Raw genomic sequence first — 6,273 nt, 5'->3', positions numbered from 1 at the left:
TCTAGGTTTTGTCCACCGAGAGAGGATGGATAGCTTGTTAGATGCGAAATAAATTTCGATTTACAAGTCTGTTGGAGTATGTGAAAAAGCGGGTAACTCGTCAACCTCACAACTGCTGAGTTAACTCGCTCTAGATATCACGCTGCCCAAATAGCTCCCTGATCTGTAGATAGAGTTTTTATATTTCCCTGTGCCAGTTTCGTGCACAATTGGTTAATGGAAACCTTACGATCCAGTGTCGCGCTCTTCAATACGACAGGGACTGGTATACTCAGACCAGTACATCGCGGTTTGTGGCCTACAAACAGTAGGATTTTTTGACTTCAAAGATGTGGGGGGCTTTATATTCGGGTCAACCATCTCATAAAAGCGTACACTGTCCCCTTTCGTCTCATACGGGTAAGGCTAACTCGGAACCATCATCCAATTTCTCGGACCATTAGGACATTATTGGCTCGGTAATCAGTAGTGGGAGACCATTCAAGAAGGCTCTGTGGTTCGGGTACCGGTGGGCCTGCCATGATAACCGCGCTTGTCGTCCTCACAACGACCTGGTTTCCTCGTACCTTTAAACACCCCAGGGCCTATCGCCAACCATTTGGTATCAATTGCGGAGAAGCAGTAATAGATAGAACTTGCTAGTCCTGGTTTCTCGATCCCGAAAGGGCCAAGTCAGGGTAGCTGAACTGAGTGTGGATGACACGTGGATCAACATCTATATTAAGCTAGGGCGAGGCTAAAATTAGGGCGAGGCAATAGAATTACAGCAGACAAATCACTATAGTTTTCAAATCTCGAATGTCACTTCATTTTGTGTTCAGGGTCAAACTTACCAATGTATCGTATATTATCACTGGATCTCGTAGAAGCTTGCCTGAAGGCTTTTCATGTTCAGGTTAGTGGTGGGTTTTAAAACATTTCAATGTAAGATACTAAAATATAAACAAATTGTGGCGAAAGACGTACCTATATATTTAAATATGTACGCGCATCACTTAGTCCACATTTTATTCATACAGACAACATGATTGGTTTCACTATGTAGCTAATTTATACATTTCAGATAGTCGACAGACCAATACTGTTCTACTGACAAAAAAAGAGTACGAAAGACACAGTTTAGAAGTCATGTGTTTTTACATGAGCTGAGAAATTTCAGGTAGCATTTTTATAAGAGAGCGTATTATGCTACTTGTTTACTGCTATTTATGCTGACGTTTATTAAAATACGATGGGTACTTCACGCTACTTAATTTTTAGTGAAAGTGATAAGTAGGAAACGCAAGAATTTTTTCTTGCTGTCCCAGATATCATTGTTTGGTGGTTAAAATAGTAAATATAAACCCTGCACTAACGAAGAAGAAGCAGTTCAAAATGTTTTTAAGCCGTCACGTAAGGCATGGAAATTTAAAGACAGGAAAGTGAACTATCTGGTCTTACAATTCCTTCGAATAGATTCAATATTCTTCTTCATGATGAATTTTCTAAACTGATACTACTACCAGTAGATGATAATACACTGAAAAATCGCGAATTAAAGACTAGATGCTGTTAGGTATTTAGAATAAGCAGAATTAACTGCATCAATATTTTCAAAAATTTTATACCAGAAGATGGCAACGGAGTTCATGAAATGCGTCTACAATGTAGTGAAATTTTGAGCGTTACGGAAATAATAAGGTACCTTAGTTGATGCTAGTGCATTGATTGAACTTTCAGAAGATTCTTTTATTCTAATCGTTAGTATTGTCACACTGTTTTTTTGCGAAACTATTTAAAAGGAGAAACTTGTGTCAGTTAAAATTCGGGTTTCCATTTACAGTATAACGTTTACTACCCTTCAATACCGAAAATAAAAAATGGGTCTAAGGTTATTTAGATAGAACTTTCCTCGCCCCTGAGGTACTACAGTTCAACGAATTCCGTTTATTTAAAAATCATAAAATTGTATTTTGTGTGATAATCTCTTTTAATTAAAAAGATATAGATAATAAGAGTCATAGTTTAAGAAAAAAAGCTTCCCTCCATGAGCGCTTGGAATCTACGATCTTCGAGTTACAAGTGAGGGACGGTGGTCTCTGTGCTATTGAGCTGATTTCTCTTCCGCTTATACTAGTATAAAAGGTTATTATTATAATAATATTTGGATTTTCTTGCAAAAATTTGGATGCCCAGGATAAAAAATCAAGACGGATTCATGGACTACATCTATAGGAGTATGCTGTTTGATTCAGTTTAAATAACATTTACTATTAAATATTGTGTCGTGACGTCATCACATTGTTGGTGGGGATGATTAGACACATTTTGGTTAGTGTTTCAGCATCTATACGATATTCTTAAAATACATATAAAACAATCGGTCTAGTAGTTTCGCATATTATTTGTCTAATAAAAATCCACACAAACAGATAGTCGACACAGACGGACACGGAAGATCTAATTTTTCTTACTGTAGGTGTCATGAAAAATCGAGATAACTTGAAAGTAGTCATTCATCGGATTATTATTATTACAATACGTCTTTGGCTTACCCTCGGGAAGTAAAAATCACAAAAATTGTTGATGCATTTCGCCAACAACGGTGGCATTATCTAAACAATATTAATCAGTTTAGTATTATTACTATTGTCAATTAAAATTGTTAATAACAATAATAATGATAATAACTTTGATCATCTGGTTTTATAGTTTACATCATTTGACTCAGCTGCCAGAACAATGATGGCTACAGTGAAAATCGTTTGTGACGTAGTTCTAAAATTTGAGCACGTTTTTGTTATAAAAAAATTAGAAATCTTTAAAACATTTCATCTACTTCGAACCTGAATGCAGTTATTAATGTACACCTACTATAGTCATGTTTTCTCCACAATTTGCTTGATTTAGGTGTTGCAAATTTTCCACGACTAAATTTCGGTTTGTAGTTTATTGGTCCTGCGTCGAAACTATTCTATATTTTTACTAAAATGTTGAAGAGGGGCTATTTTTTTAATTGAATATGCCTATACTCTTTTTTAATTTAGTTGTTAATAATATGCGTCAAAATGACACCATTCTTCAATAACTGGGCACACACATGTCCATTTCTACGAATAGGGTGACTTCTTACGCACAAAAAGAAACAATAAAACGTTGAGTAATCCAAGTCGAGTGAAAATAAATCTGCCGTTTTCTAAGATGAAGAGCGTAATCAGCGACTGAATCCTCTGCATAGTTGGTAAGCTTACGCCTATTTCAAGAAGGAAATTACCTGGCTTCACCAAGGAGTACAATTTACTGCATATTACTAACGTCGCACATTACTGCTACTTCTATGCCGTTTCCAGTTCTCTTCAATACATTTCAACTATTCATACGAATTATGAATTTAATATTAGTTAATGTTAAAGTTTTTATAAAGAATATTATGGAACATTTATTATACAGTTCTTTTAAGTGAACAACCGAAGCAGGGAAATGATTGCGTCTCTGTTATTGGGCGACTTTTTTTTGGCGTTTTTATTAAGTTTTTACAGCACCATAAAGTTTTTGAATTATTATAGTAAATTAATATACACACCACTGTACTATTATGAAGGGTTTTCATGTTCACCGTTTCCATTGTAATAAGCGTGACACATTATTTATTGCGCTTACAATGTTTATAATTTAATTTTATGGAGTGTTGGTATCACGAAAGCAATTAATATGTGTCTTTTAACAAATCAATTTAGGTACTAATGAAAAATTATCTACAATATAAAGTTATTTTGTTGAATATTTATTTATTCACAGAATTTGAGAAAGAAGCTTGAAAATTGAAATTTAATATCTTACTTTTTTGTATTAACTTCCAATTAATTTTATTTTTATGAACAAAAAATTTTCATTATTTATGTATTTTTTAAGCTGACAGTTACAGTTAAATTGAAAAAATACAGATGTTTCATAGAAACTGTCAAAACTGTTATTAAACTACTACCTGCATAGGAAATAAATTTGTCTGTCTACGAACTTCATAAATTTTATTGTAATAACTGTAATTTTCTAAATGTAATAACTTCAACCAGTTAAGCATTGAAATTTCCTGTTCAACAATGTTCAGAATCTTGTGAATATGTATAATGACTATTCTTGAATAAAACAGTTATAATTTCAACCACAGTTCTTTAATTACAGTTGTTTCACCACCTCCTGACATCTAATTGTAATTTTGAATTTATTCAAATTGTGAACGTTGTTAATTTGTCAATCGTTTAAATATAATTCTTGTTTTACATGCGAACTTCACTTTAATACGAGTTATTCTTATTTTCTATTGAAAGAAAAAAATATCTTTTGTTTCTCTTGTTTGATATATGTGATTTCCTCAAAGTAGAGAATATTTTTTGTTTGATAAATATCTACACTTTTATTTAATGATATAATAATGGTGGAGGCGCCGGGTAATTTCATACAAAATCGTCTTTTTGTTGGCACTGAGTAATCAGTTGTCTTTTTCAATCCTTGTTGTAAGTAGCGTATATTAAAAAAAGATAACATATTTTATACAATTCACTACACTGTAGTAAAATTTGCGGTAATAGTCGCTAAGACTAGTAGCACTTTTTAGGTCTTTCATCATTTGATATGTTATCAAGTCAAATTCCTCTAGAAACGGTTTTAAGGTTAATTATTTTCTTTGCCTGATTACTTTTTTGCTTTACGAGCTTATCTAGAGAAAGTACTTAGAACTGGTTCATTTTGGAAAATGTCGAATTTCATGTTTTGTTCACGTTTAAAGTAAGTTCATGAAATAGAAAACGTAAGTTTCTTCGAAATTAGTTTACCAGTTGTCTATTTGTAAATTTCAAACAGTGGAGTGACTGCTTTTAAATTTGCATGTACAGGTTGTTCTAACATAAAAAAGTTTGGATAAATTTGAAGATTAAATTTCTAAGCGAATAATGTTTATATTATTTTAAAAACAACTTGGTATTATGTTCATACATTACTAGTATCACATTGCACGTATCATAATTAATGAATTTATCTTATTAAATAAATTTTAATATAAAAACTGGGCTTGAAATGGAATACTGTTATGATAAAGAAAACAAGACTTGAGGAACAATCTTGGTGTAAATTTTGTAAATAAACGAGTAAGTATATTAAAAATTTATTACTGTTCGGCGCAGCATAATTCTGTAACTAATTACACTTTATATGCAAGTGTTTATTAATTTATCTTAATTCATTCAATCCACTGTTTGTAACATTGAACTATATTATGCAGTCATGCAACAGAAATAAGAACTCTAATTGTTAGTAATTTGTTATTTGCAGTGTTTCTTTTAAGAGAAAGAATATAACTTCATTTTATAGTTTAAAACCAATTAAGGTTGGCAGTTTTCATTTCAGCGTATAAAACTTTCGTTCGTTGGGCGGTTTCAAAATAATGAAGTCGTAAGATGATCGTTCCGAACACTATATTTATTTATTTTTTATTTGAATGTAAATATCAGGCAGCAAATGACGGAAAAGGAAAAAATAACAATTTAATAGACTGTGCAGCGTTTTGGAATTAGCATCGTTACTAGCTTTGTTCGACGTCGAGTCAATGTTACATCAGAAAAGCCAATAGAGCCGTCTCATATTGCATGTATTGTGCGGTAGAATTTCAATTCGGCAAACGGAGACAGAACTCTTTTGATTAATGGATAATGGTTTTCATAGTGCAGAAGACAATTATCTTTAACTGCGAAGCGAACATTTTATAACCCCCCTCAAAAAACGAAATAAATGGCTCTAAATTCAGCTCGCAATTTGGATATATGTTTCACAAAGTCGTAAATTTTAGTAATACTCTTACTCTTTCAGATATTTTACTTTAATAAATTATATCGGGCTGAGGCAAACTGCTTTATTTTGTTTAATGAAGCTGTCATTCTTCGAATTAATTATATCCTGAACGGTATAAATCCTGCCGTTTCAGCCGCGCTACACACAAATTAGCGATGTTATGTATCATTCTGGAAATATTCGGATCGATGCTTAGACGGAGAATTTTTTAATTGTTAGATTAAAAAGAAACGTTGCATAATTAAGAACATTTAATCAGTTACATACGTAAAAATTAATTATTAATTGTAAGATTTGTAGAAGGTAACAGCAAAGTACTGGAATGACATTGAAGTGATGTAAAAATGGTTTTTATTTACTTATATAATTTTAGATACTTATATTTTATTGTGATTCACTTAGTACTTTTGAGATAACTGTGCTGACGTTAACACAAATAGGTACCTTATT

The sequence above is a fragment of the Zophobas morio genome, unplaced genomic scaffold (genome assembly GCF_036711695.1).
Source record: "Zophobas morio isolate AGI-343-1 ecotype UQ-CSIRO unplaced genomic scaffold, CSIRO_AGI_Zmor_V1 ptg000002l, whole genome shotgun sequence".
In the NCBI taxonomy this organism is placed as follows: Eukaryota; Metazoa; Arthropoda; class Insecta; order Coleoptera; family Tenebrionidae; genus Zophobas; species Zophobas morio.
Note: the sequence above shows the minus strand (reverse complement) of the source record.